The sequence below is a fragment of the Acartia tonsa genome, chromosome 10 (assembly GCF_053477335.1).
Source record: "Acartia tonsa isolate MP-2025a chromosome 10, ASM5347733v1, whole genome shotgun sequence".
Lineage (NCBI taxonomy): Eukaryota > Metazoa > Arthropoda > Copepoda > Calanoida > Acartiidae > Acartia > Acartia tonsa.
Genome location: NC_137269.1, coordinates 3,095,911 through 3,110,177, shown reverse-complemented (window position 1 = coordinate 3,110,177; position 14,267 = coordinate 3,095,911). Strand labels below are relative to the sequence as shown.

At 31.7% G+C, this 14,267-nt stretch overlaps 1 protein-coding gene across 1 annotated transcript in view; it reads right to left on the bottom strand.

The window, feature by feature from the left end:
- LOC145329188 (signal transducer and activator of transcription 5B-like) overlaps positions 1 to 14,267 on the bottom strand; it is a 116,082-nt gene that overhangs the window by 53,839 nt on the left and 47,976 nt on the right. The gene's annotated exons all lie outside the window — the stretch shown is intronic.

Below are 14,267 nucleotides of genomic sequence, written 5' to 3'. Positions count from 1 at the left end.
ACCCCTTATCATACTATGCTCTTTCTATGCTCTATTTTTGTTTCATGCAACTATTTTATGGAAACTTTTTGTTAACATACTCAGTTAAAATGGACGTAGAATATACATGGATATTATGACAGGGGAAAAATTGCCAGGTTGCTTGCATGGAACTTGGTCTATTGGTCATTTAATTAATCCAGTAGGTGGGAGGGAGGGGGGAGGAAACGTTAATTTTGCCCGCTCCGTGTTACACTTTATTAGAGAACATGAAAATCTGGTGTAAGATCCAAGTAACAATAAATCCATTGTTAACATACATACATAGTTACATCCTTATACTAAAGTAACAGGATGTCTGTGTGTTTGTACCGAAGGATCTCGCTAACCGCTGAACCGATCGGGTTCTCCTTAACAGGGTAGCTTCTCATAGATCCCGGGAAGGTTTATAACTATTTTGAGGGAGGGTACCACCAACCTCCCAAGAGAAATCACAATAAAATCGAAAAAAATTGAAATATTTCCGCCGCATAGTGTCACTAGCGTAGTGGCGCTCCGTAGAGACATGAATTTAACAGCTGATAACATAGACAATTTTTTTCTCAAATTAGATATTTAAAATAAAAAAAAACATTTAAATATCACTAAAGGCCCCTAGGGGCGTAGCCGCTAGTTTATAATACAAGGATGATAACATCCATAATCATAAATGTTAAACAGATAAACAGCAAATGTTCAGTAGAAATTAAACAAGAACAAACTCACATAAATTTGTTTTGATATTCATATTTTGTAGCATGGCTGATAGACCGACAGACAGAGTAAACCATATACTGGATACTTATTGGTATAGGAAATCTACACAAAAAAATTTATCCTTCTATCTTGAATACAACCGAGAAAATCACATTTGCAATATCACGTTACAGTTTGATAGACGGACACACAGACAAAGTTAATTATAATGTAGCTTCACTATTTACAAAATATGTATAAGTAGTAAGTTATTTTGTCTAAAGCTTAATATTTTAATGACAACTGAACCAATTGCCTTCTTCATTTTATGGAAGCATCACGTAGGTCTCACGATGGTTTTAGGCTATTTAGTTTTTAGATTGAAGTTTTGGGATGGTTTTAGGCTATCTTACTATTCCTAAACCCTTTGAATACAGATCTAGGGGCATAGCCGCTAGTATATAATAATATAGAGGCTGGAAAGCGGACAAACGGACAGACATAGTTTTACTTTGTATTTCTCAAAATATTTACTAATCCTATAATGTAAAGTAGTAAGGTTTTATTTGTTTAAGATCTCGCTAACCACAGAACCAATTGAGTTTTTCGTTTTGGGGAAGCTCATTATAGGTAATTGGGTGATTTTAGGATATTTTATTTTCAGATTAAATTCTTGAGATGGTTTTAGGCTATTTGCCCTATTTTTTATTATTATTTAAGTCATGATATTCGTTTGCCTAGGACTAAAACTTTATTGGGATGTACAAAAAAAACTGTTCCACCGATAATTTTCACATACAAAAAGGGGTAACTTTGTGTATCATAAATTTTATTTCAAAGTTTAATTTAATGTCCATTATCCTATCCCTTTATTCAAAAACTAGCGGATTCGCCCCTAGCCTCTAGGGGCTTTGTCCCAAGAGGTTTGATCAACCTATTTTTGTGTTATTTAAAAAGATTTTTTTTTATTTTGGTGTGGGGTATTTTTCATTTTGTGGGGGGGTTGGCCTTGGGGATGTCCCACCCCCAAAGAGAATAGCTTAAAACCATCACAGGACCAATAGGTATATTCCCTGAAGGGTAGAGCCCAATCGGTTTAGTGGTTACTGAGATCTTAAGCTTCATACAGACAGACATCGTACTACTTTGTATTATAGATTGTATGTTTAAAAGATATTTATATAATAGTATTTTAAAAAGACTAAATTAAATACTTTCAAAAGTAAGGCTAATTGCAATCTGAAATCTATTAATACGAATTAAATACATGTACATACATTTTGCTTGTACTCGAATTTGTAAAATAATTTGTTGTTATTTATAGCATCGTATTATAGACAACTTTCCGCGGATAGTAAAATAAAAAAATGATTCCAGTTTTTTTTAGCCCTGAGAGGCAATATACAATGTAGCTTTTGCCCCCCCCCCCCCCGTCAAAGAGAAAAATGAAAATAATTGATTTGACTACCACCCACCTCAAGTGTCTTTAGAGGCCACTAGGGGCGTAATATTTAAGAATGGTACAAAACCATTTTTTCATTGCCAGTGCCATATCCTTTATGAGTTGAGATCGGGGAGGGAGGGGACATTGGGCTGTTTAGCACACTGGTCCCCAAAGTTTTATAATAACGTTTTCTAATTGTTTGGCTTAACAACTTTGGTGAGTTTTATTGAATTTTGTCTGGTTAGTTCATTTAGGCTTGTTTCTAAACGTTTCAGCCACTAATTGTTATCAACAGAGAGGGTGATTTTGTGTATCATTATTGGGGAGGTACCTTAATTTTCTGTGCCAGTGCCATATCCATCATTGATTGGGATACAAAGAATAATGCTTACCAAGAATTTGCAACAACAATTTTAAGAATCCAACTCAAAGTTAAGCGCTGAGTTGTGCATATAAAACTACAGAATTTTTTGCTTTTAAGCTCCAGTTACGTCATATTTTTCTTTCCCGAAAAAGGGAAGGGGGGAAGAAAATCTCTTCAAAGAGATGGGGAAAACCTTCTTTTCTCCCATCTCTTTTTTCTTCCACCTTCCCTTTTTTTCTTTCCCCCTTCCCTTTTTCGGGAAAGAAAAATATGACGTAACTGGAGTCGTGTTCCTCAAAATTAATACAAATTCGGGACAGTTTTTACTGTGTCCCCCAATAATGAGGTGACAAAATAGCCTAAATCCATCACGGTACCTTTAAGAAGCTCCCCTACAATAGAGAACATAAGAACATAAGATATAGTTTGATACAGCCACTATAAGAAAAATCTACTAATAAATAATAATGTTAAAGTTCTTGTTAAAGGACGTTCAAACTGTTAGACAGATCGACGGACAATCAAACCAACTATGAAGTAGCTACGCTAAGGGTGCATATTTTCCAAAGCGAAGCATATATACAATTAAGATCGGTCCGTCGGCAATTGATAGATCTGATAGTTAATTTAGGCATATTAAAATCGTCCTAACAATTTTAAACCTTTCATTTTAAATCTAGGTTATAATTAAGTAAAAAAACATTTATATGTTTGTCATGTCCTTTTGATTTTTTTGTCAAGAAGGAAGGGGACGATGGGTTGTTTATTACACTAGTCCCAAAGTCTTATAAGAACTTTTTCTTATTCGTTGGCCTTAACAACCTTGGGGAACTTTATTGATTTTTGATTGGTTTGTTTATTTAGTTGAGTGTCCAAATGTTTCAACCACTAATTGTAATCTACAGAAGGGTTAATTTTGTTTATCAATTCATTGGCCATTGTCTTATCCCTTTAGATTCCTGTGGTTGTGTGCAAGTTAAATGGTGTGAAACTTCAATTCCGCGAAAAATTGGCAATATTGCAAAAATAAAATAAAAAAAAATTTCCAAAAAATGTGTTATTTTGGACATGGGACATTGGACTGTAAATTATACTGGTATCCAAAGTTCTATAACTCATTCGTTTTGTTAAGAACCTTGGGTACTTTTATTGATTCTAAATTGGTGGATTCTTACTAGCATTGTCCAAACTTTTCAACCCATAATTTAAATCTTCATGGTTAATTTTGTTTAATTTTATAATAAACCCTTTCTATAAATAAGAATAATTAGTTTAAAATTTAAATTTGCTATTTTATAACCAACCAATAAAAATTCAATAAAAGTACTCAAAATTTTAATTTCATAAGTAAGATAACGCGTTTATAAAACTTTGGGTATTAATGTAATTTACAGTCCAATATACCCTCCCGCCATGGATTTTAGCAATAGCATATTTTTTTTGCTTGAGTGATGTAAGTCCAAGTAAAAGATAGAGTTAGAAATGAAACTATTTTTCATCAGAACTTCATCAATTATTTCATACTACATTTTTTACTCCCTCTTTCTTTCTTTCTATATATCTTTTTTCTATCTCTCTATCTATTTATATATCTATCTATCTATATCTCTATCTATCTATCTCTCCCTCTCTCTCTTTTTCTCTTTTTCTCTCCCCCTCTCTCTCTCTCTCTTTCTCTCTCTCTCTCTCTCTCTCTCTCTCTCTCTCTCTCTCTCTCTCTCTCTCTCTCTCTCTCTCTCTCTCTCTCTATCTCTCTCTCTCTCTCTCCATTCAATTATAATTGGTTATATTGTTAAGTTGCGTGTCCACATTTTTCAACCCCTAATTGTAATCTACAGAAAGGGTAATTTGTGAATCATCATCGGGGATGTACATCAATTTATTGGTCATTGTCCTATCCCTTCAGATCTCTGATGGAGATGGCCTGGTGCTAAAAAACTAGTTTTAACAATTCTCAAAAATTTGATACAATTTCTGAAAAGCTTCAGAATTAGAGAAACAAGAATTAGGAAAGCACGCTTTTTATGGAGAGACGGGAAAAAAGGAGAAAGAAAAAGACAGGGGGGGGGATAAGAAAGATAGGGGGAAAGGGGAAAAGTGTTTTTTCCTAGTAATTACTTTTTGTTATTCATTTTGATGGTATTCAAAGTTTTAGTTTAATAAAATTATAGAAATTTTGGTGTTTTCCCTTAAAGCGCCTAGTAGAGCACAGAAAACCCTCTCTCATTTTGGAACTATTGTCAATAAGGGTAGTTTTGTTTTGGGGCGTTGCAAGTATAGACCCCGCAGGCAGGGGGGGGGGATAGGGATGATTATGCCCCAAAAATTTTTAATTTTAATTTTTACCCTTCTCCAAATAAAAAAAGCTTGGACGTCAAAAATTCATTACAAAAATTCCGAAATTATAATTTTCGTAAAAATATTTATATATAGGTAGTTTATAACAGGGAGTTAAAAAATATTTTCATTTAAAAAAAAAATCATCTATCTTTCTTAATTTTTTTCTTTCATTTATTTGTTTCATCTCTCTCTCTCTCTCTCTCTCTCTCTCTCTCTCTCTCTCTCTCTCTCTCTCTCTCTCACTTTTACTATAATAAGAATGTATTATATTCTAGGAAAAGAAGGTAAATCAGAATTTTCCAAGAATAAATCGTGGCTAACTCTCCCCCCACTCGTGGCTAACTCTCCCCCCACTCGTGGCTAACTCTCCCCCCCACACTTTCTCTAAAATATTTTATATCTCTTTATCTATCTTCATTTTATATCCTGTAATATATGCATACTAGTGGATGCTCCCCTAGTTGCGCCTGTTTGGGACCATGGCATTCTCCCTACTCTAACTATTAATGTCGCGCACCTGACATAGTAGCAGAAGTAATCTTTTTTAACGCCTTTATTTATGAAGCAGTGTTAAACCGAGATTTTATCACCTCTCCTAGGATATAGCAGAAAAATAGCATTAAACCAAGAATTAAATCTATAAATTTTATAGCCTTAAACAATTCCGGGACTTATGTGAAGCTTTCCTGAAAGGAAGAACTCAATCAGTTCAGTAGTTATCGAGTTATCGAAATCCTTAGCTACAGACAAAAAAAATCTTACTACTTTATAATAAAACTAGATGCTTCGTCTCTAGCCTCTAGGGACGGATGTATTTAACAGGAAAATAGCCTAAATCCAACACAAGACGTATAGAAACCCATCCGGATCAGCTTTTTCTGTGTTCTATTATAGGATAATATTATATATTAAATAAAATAAAACTTATATCTCAAATCAGTGGCGTGCACAGGAGGGTGTAAACCCATATTAATGAAAGTGGATAACCCAATCAACCCCAATTCGAACGCCACTGTCAAAACATTTAAATTGAAATGGAATAAAATTAATTAAATAAGTCCATGTCATTGGCTAATAATTGTTTAAAACTAAATGTTTTAAATGCTTATTGGTAAGGTACAATTATACTGCAATTAAAACAATCATTAAATCAAAGATATCAATATTAGGATCAGGCAGTCATTACAAAGTTAGTTAGTTATTCGTTATCATTATTTCAAGACGTTTAATACAATTTTTTACTTGTTTTCAAGCAAAAATCATTTTTAAAAAGTTATTTATCGCATCGTATTATAGACAGTGTATCATTTTATCGTCCATTGTCTTATTCCTTAAGATTTCTGGGTAAAATAATGATTTAAATCTTGTTAAGACAAAACAATATCTTATAGACTTCCAAGGAGGGGTGAGATCAAGCCTTTGAAACCTTAAAACCTCTCGATTTACCCCCGTCACAAAAAGCTTGTACGTCCTTGGACAATATTATACATGTCTTTGCGTTTCATGCAAGATTCCAAATATTTCCTAACAATCAATATTATAATTTTACTGCTTTTAATTCAAAGAAAATATTATGACATTTGATATACTATTACTTGGACATTGCACCAGATTTTTATGAGCTCTAATAAAGTGATACTCAAAACTGGCTAAATAAAGATAACCCATATCCATCCCCTTTGCCCCATCTCCTTCCTTCCTACTATATTACGAACTGGTCAATAAAGATATCAATATTAACAACCTAATTTGACGACAAATTTTCCAATGTCTATATATCCACGTATTCTATATCCATTAATAAAAATTATTAACAAATGATAAAAATGTTTGAAAATATTGTACATGCACTTATGCCAGGGAGGGAGGGGACATTGGGCTGTTAATTACACTAGTCCCTAAAGTTTTAAGATAATGATTTCTTATTCGTTCGCTTAACAATCTTGGTATTAAAATTTTGATTGGATGGTTCATGAAGTTGAGTGTCCAAAATTTCAACCATGAATTGTAATCTATAGATGGGTTATTTTGTGTATCATCATTGGAGATGTCCATGTCCAATGTCTTCTCCCTTTAGATCCCTGAGGATATAGCTGCTGGGGCTCGAACTCAACACCCTTTTACATTACTTTAGTCTCTAAATCCACAATTTTTTTCATCCAAAAAAATGTAATTCAAATTGCAAATAAAAAGTTATTTGACATATTTTACTTAATTATCCTTCTTCAATTCTCAGAATAAAGTTGGGGGCATGAAATTATATCTGTAAAAAAATTTAAAATTTTTGTTAAAACATTTGGAAGATAAAGAGATAAAACATTGGACGTTAAAGTGTTGTAGATCCCATAGATGATAAACATTGCTATTGTTTGAAAAGTTTGAACCATTGGATTGTAATCTACAGAATGGTTAATTTTGTGTATCAACATTGGGGATCTACATAAACTTATCTGCTATTGACTTATCCCTTTAGATCCCTGATATGAGCAATAAGGGGAAAACCCTTTAATATTTTTCTAATTCAAAAATACACAAATTCTACTGAAACTCCCAACTTTGGTAGAGCACACTGCTGTGAACTTTTCTTTTGATTGGTTCAATAATTTCATACAATCAATTCTCTAAATGGATATAAAAAAAACGTGGATATATTGACTGGATTGAAATTTGTCGTCAATTTTTGTTGCTTATATGGACCTCATTTATTGGTCAGATCGTTAGAAGAGAAGGACATGGGGGTAAATGTATGGATGTGGGTTATAGTTATTTAAGCCAACTGGAATGATCAGTTTATCAGAGTATATGAAAATATGGTGCAACATCCAAGTAATTCCATATCGATTATTCTTAAAGTGCCATGCAAACGATAGTTTATTCAAATCAAATCTAGTTTCTTTTTTTATTAGGTATAAAATTGTTTTTACCCAGAGAGAGAGGGGGGGACAATGGGCTATTTATTACACTAGTCCCCTAAGTTTTATGATAAAGTGTTCTTATTCGTTGGCTCAACAACTTTGAGAACTTTAGTGAATTTTGATTGGTAGTTGATGTAGCCAAATGTTTGTTGAATGTAAGATCTTTGAAACGGCTGGGCCGAAAGAGTCACTATTAAAGACAAATTTTTGAATTTTAAAGAAAATTTTTAGATGAAAAAAAATAGTTATTTCTCGCATCGTATTATAAATGGCTTTCCGCGGATACAGAATGTACAATTATAAGATTAAAACTAGTTTTTTTTAGCCCCGAGGTGCCGAAGGCACTGGTAAAAATCTGGTTTTAATCTTATGATTGTACATTTTTATATTCGTAGAAAGCTGGATATAATTCGATGCTAGACATAGTTTTTTCGTATGGATGAGAACCGGTTCCTATCCACCGGATTCGAATGAATACGAGAAAGAATATTTTAAAACCATCTAAATGAATACAAATAAACATTATCTAATATTATCTTATTAAGATAAATCGTTAATATTAATTTTCATATTCTAAAGTGCCAATTCAACTTAGTTATAAGAATAACATAAAAGATTTAACTACTTTTCTTTATCAAATTAAAAACCTTTGTTTTTGAAAGCGAAGCTTTTTTATAATCAGGGTCTGTCCGTCCGTTCGGAACGGATAGCCTTTTTCGTTAATTTAGGCATGTTAAAATTGTCTTATCGATTTCAAACTTGGCATGGTGTTTCCTGTAGTGGTTATCCTGTATCAAGCAGTTTTTTAACAAATTTACCTACAATTTTGCTTCGACTCTTATACATTTACATTCTGCCTATTCAGTTCTGACACTATACAGGTGTTAATGTCCGTTTGTCCTACCTTTTCAGTGCTTCGCTTTTATGGATGGTGTCATCCTTGTTTAGTTATTAAAACCAAATTCATATCTAACATACACCCCAAGATCAGAGGGAGGTGACCTTGGACTGTAAGTTATACTGGTATCCAAAATTTTCTTAAAACTGTTAGTATCTCTATCAAATCATAAACTAGTAAAGTGTCTTAACTTTTCATCCATTTATTTACAGAACGGGGAAACTATGTTAATTATCATTGAGGAGGTACATTTGTTGACACAGAACAAAGTGTGTCAAAAATAAGGTATGTGACGTCATAAAAATGAGGGAGATAAAAGGAGAAGTGGGAAAGAAAGCCCCTAAAAAGAGATGGATAATTCCTCATTTTTATGACGTCAAATTTTTGACACAATTTGGTCTTTGTCCATTTATTCATCGTGTTACCCCTTAAGATTACATCCTTTTAATCGATTTAAAACTACATACATATAAATATAGGTCCACAAATTACTTAAAAATTAACTCTCCCATCATATAAAGTAGTAAGGTTTTTCTGTCTGAAGCTTAAAATTTCAATAACAACTAAACTGATTGAGTTCTCAATTTTAGTGAAGCTTAACATATGTCTTGGATGGTTCAAAGCTATTATATTTTCAGATTCAAGTCTTTGAATGATCTTATAGTACATCTCTGCCCGTTTGAGTACAGATGCTAGGGGCGAGGCTGCTAGTTACTTGAAAAGTATTGTCACCGTATGTCAAATATCCTATCTATGTGAAAAATATATGCAATTTTACAACTCTGATCTATAATGTATATTAGTCAATGAATTAAGTTGAACTTTAGTTGAATTTCTGAAAATCAAAATAGTGGGATCTTTATCGATGTATTAGCAGAGGAAGCTCGTCTACTTTAGCTTTTTTACATGCTAGCGGCTGTGCCCTTAGCATCTAGAGAGAAGGAAGAGGGAGGGGGTATTAAATAGTCTATAATAAACCCGAAAGTTAAACCAAAATGTCTAAAACCATGCAGGGACCTATGTGAATCTTTCTTAAAAAGAAGAACTCAATCAGTTCAATAGTAATCGAGTACTTAAGCTACTCTACTGAAAAAAAATTACTACTTTATATAATAGGATAAACACTAGCTGCTGTGCCCCTAGCTTCTAGGGGAACTCTATTAGAAGAGGAGGAATAAGCCTAAACTCATCCCTAAACTTAAAACAAAATATATAGTCCGAAAACATGCCGGGACCTATTTGAGACTTTTCTAACATAAAGAACTTAATCGGTTCAGTGGTTAGTGAGATCTTGATGGAGAAACAAACAGAAAACTAATTAATTTTAATCTAATAATATGAGGGATTTACAATAAGATATTAATTTCAAAACTAAGAAAAATCTTAAAATGCCTGGTTTTTATAGCCGCTTATAATAGGAAAAAAAGGTTTATTTAATGAGTTTAAAATTCTTTTTTCAGTATGGCTTCGAAACCGATTATTATCCGAAGGATTAGAACCGGTTCTCAGCCATACTGATATATCATGTATAGCATCGTATTTCAGACAAAATAAAAATTATAGAATTGATAACAGTTTTGTTAGCCCTGGCCTTCAGTCCCTCGGGGCTAACGTAATTTGTTTTAATCTTTTTAACCTCCGTGGAAAGCTGTTAATAATACGATGCGATAATAATAAATAGTGAGTGATAGAGTGTCCTTTTACAATACATTGTATTTATCCAAATATTCAGCATGTAATTATCTAAACAATTAATACAACTAATCGACTAGAAAATCAATATCAATATTTTAACCATTTAATTACCGAATTTTCTTCAAATTTTTCCTTTTTTTCTACTTCTTTGCTTCAATTGAAATCTCGCTACCGAGTTATTTTTTCTAGTTTTTTTGAAGTATTTTATAATAATTGTTTGTTTTTTAAAGGTTTCTTTAATTTTAAATATCACAATTTTAAATTAAATATTTCACTTGGTATAGTTATAACAAATTTTCATAGTTTTAAAACTTTTTAATAGTTTTTTTTTTATATATATTGCATAGTTTATATTTGTGTGTATGTGTTGACTATAATTCCACGAATCTCGACATCCGAAGCTGGTTCAGCTAAACCGAAATGTCGCAAATTTACCCCTCCCTACTTTCCCAGCCCCTTTTTTCTCTATTTCCTAAAGTTCCCCCCCCCCCCCCCCCCACAGAATGGCTTAGATACTGCCTAGCCAAGCCATATTTCCCTTCCATTTTTGTACTTGATATAAAGTAAAAAACAATATCCCCCTCCCCCCCACGTCAGCTCCCCCCCCCCCCCCGTATCTATGGCTGTGAACCAGTACATTAGCAAAAACTTGTCTATATTTGCAGGGCTTGAAGTAAGGTGGGGTGTATGTCATTTTTTAGAATATTTTTTTATAATAATTTAAAACTTTTTTATTTTAAAAAATTTTATAATAATTATTTTTTTCTGATAAATTTTTTTTATAAAATTAATCCACCCCCAAAAATTTGCAAAGGGGAGGGGTATTGAAAAATGGAAGGGTATAGGAGAAAGGGAAGGGGGTGGGTTAGCGCTGCAATATAAACCAACCAATTCCAAGAATTCTGATACTAATTTAACATTATACATTAATATTATAATACAACATTTAAAACGGCTAAATAAATCATGTAACAATTAAATATACTTAAACCATGCCAATTATAAATTAAATTTCTCGTAAGCAAGCTTATAAATTATATAATTATGTTGAAAATTAAGAAATAGTTAAATAGTTTGAAGAAGTGTTTATATATTATATTTAGTTATATGTATATTGCAACCATATTGCAAACATTTCAGCCAATGAGAAGCGCTGGCGGCAAAAACTAAGTTGGCGGCAAGTGAGGCTAAAAATATACCTAGTACGAGATGCTCAAAGATGGTTAAAATCCTCCCTTTATAGCTCTCTCACTCGCCCATAACTTTATATATATATATCTTAAACTTATACATATATACATACTTAAGTAGCGAATTCTGGAAATTTCTTAAAACTTTTAAAACATGTCTTCGAAACCGATTAATATCTGCTGGATTTGAACCGGTTCTAAGTCATAATGAAAAATTATGTATCGTATCATATTGGAGATAGTTTTCCACAAATGATAAAATAATAATAATACCAGTTTTGTTAGCCAGCAATCAGCACCTCGGGGCTAACAAAACTAAAAGTAAATTTATGATTTATAATTCTACTATCCGTGGAAAGCTGTCTATGATACGATGCGATAAAAACCATATTTTTCATAAACCTTTTTTGTAATAGTGGATGCTACTTATTACTTTTTATTATCAAATTTATAGCATTTAAACTTAACTTATATATCCAAAAGCAAAAAAATGAAGAACTTTATTGGTTCAGTGGTTAGCAAAATCTAAAGGGACTATAATATAGTTATAATAGCCAGAGTTTTAAACCCGTGCTTTGAAATTAGGGTATATTTGAGAGATTTTGGTTGCAAAGCCTTTGAATGAAAAGCTTTCCTTAAAAGCTCAGAATAATAAAAACCAGCCATTTCAGAGATATTCCTTCCTTCATTAGAAGTGAAAAATAACCTAAAATCACCTAAAGATTTTAATTTAGAAAAAGAATAGCTTAAAACCATCTTAATACCAATGTGTAGCTTCCCTAAAATGTAGGACCCAATTGGTTCAATAGTTAGTAAAATCTTAATAGAAAAACAAAATAATATTAAGATTTTTTTTAGAAATAATGTTTAAATATAAAATCAACCAAAACAATTCATGTCATATCAAAAATAGTTTTCAAACTAAAAATATTCATTAAAAAACACTTAAACAGTATATGTAATTTTTAAAGCAAAGTTTTTCTATAAAACGGATCGTACGTCCGTTCATCGTTACGTTTGTAGTGGCGTACATTTAATACATGCTGATTTAAAAAGGTTTTTTTTACAACAATATTTATGTATGATATCATTTTTCTTTTCATCTGATTTTTTGAGTAATTATTATAAAAATGTGCATGCCCATCCATGAACAGTAACCTGAATTTAATAAGCAACATTTTTATACAGTTTTGTTTAGACTTATACATTTATATTTTGCTTATTATTGTCTGACACTCTACAAGTGTTAATGTTCGTTTGTTCTACAGTTTGGTTCCAGAGCTTCACTTTTATAAATGTTGTCATCCTTGTTAAACTATGGAAAAAGTCATAGATAGTTTGATATTTATCCCCAATTATGATATACAAAATTACCCCCTTTCCAGACTAATTAATTAGTTTAAAAGATTGGATACTACTAGCTTGTACCAACCAATCAAGATATAATAAAAGTACCCAAAGACTAAGAGAAAGGGCTTATAAAACTATGGGTACCAGTATAATTTACACACAATAATCTTCTGCCTCCCTGCTATTTAAAAACTACTTTAAAATAAAATATTATAGATTTTTATAGCGCACTTTTAGTTAAAATTCGTGAAAAATGATAAAAAAATTAAAATTTGATAAAATAAAAATTATTTTGTATAATTTCCCTTCCAAATTTTTCGAGTTAAAAAACATAAACTTTTGTTTGTATACAAATATTTAAAAACAAGGATGACAACATCCATAAAGTAGCGAAGCTCAAAAGAATATACAGACAAAAAGATTTAGAGGGCAGATGTGGAAAAAAATCACGAATCTTTTCCATGTCTTTTTAAATGTTTTACTATTTATATTTTTTTAGCATGACTGACAAACCGACGGACAAAGTAAATTACATACTGGTTGCTTATATTCACAATAAATCTAAGCCGTATGTTTTTAATCACATATCCCCCAAGGAATTTAGGACTGACGGACGGAACGACAGACACAGTAAAATATATAGAGTAGATTTACTAAAAAAAAATATTTAAAATTTAAAGTTACCAAATATGATAACAAATAAATATATCTAATGTTTATTCTTTATGGTAAAATGACGTTTTTTACTTCAATTTTATTTATCTTTAAGTTTTATGCTTCTGTAATAGACGTGTTGCTAAAAATACACTATTCGAATTTATTTCTCTAACCAATAGAAATAGAAGAGTAGAAGAATATTCTGAACCCTTTTTTCGTCAAATCTAAGAGAGAACATTCCTAGCAGACAAAAGTATTGTTTACTTTCGACTCAAGCTGATGTGGATTCTTAAAAAATGATAGACTCGCTATTCGATAGTGAGGCAAAATTATTTTTGTGAAAAATCATCCAAAAGCACATTAAAAATCTACAAAAATTAAACAAAATCATATGTTAATAACCCTCTTAAGATTTTATTTCATTTTTGTAAATTTTTTAATTCGATTTTGGAGGATTTTTCACAAAAATAATTTTGCCTCACCAGCGAGTTGCCAGCCTAACTTTTTTTTTAAGAATCCAACTTTGTTTCAAGCTTTCAAATTGTAAACGAAATTTTTGGGCAATTAATTCTGATTCCGCAAAGCTTTCTACTTAGAAAATATACTGTTAACAGCTGACTTTTATGTATGTATGAAATGAAAAAAAACATGCCTTCGTAGGAAAATGTGTACATAATTTCAACCAATGAGATCCAATGTA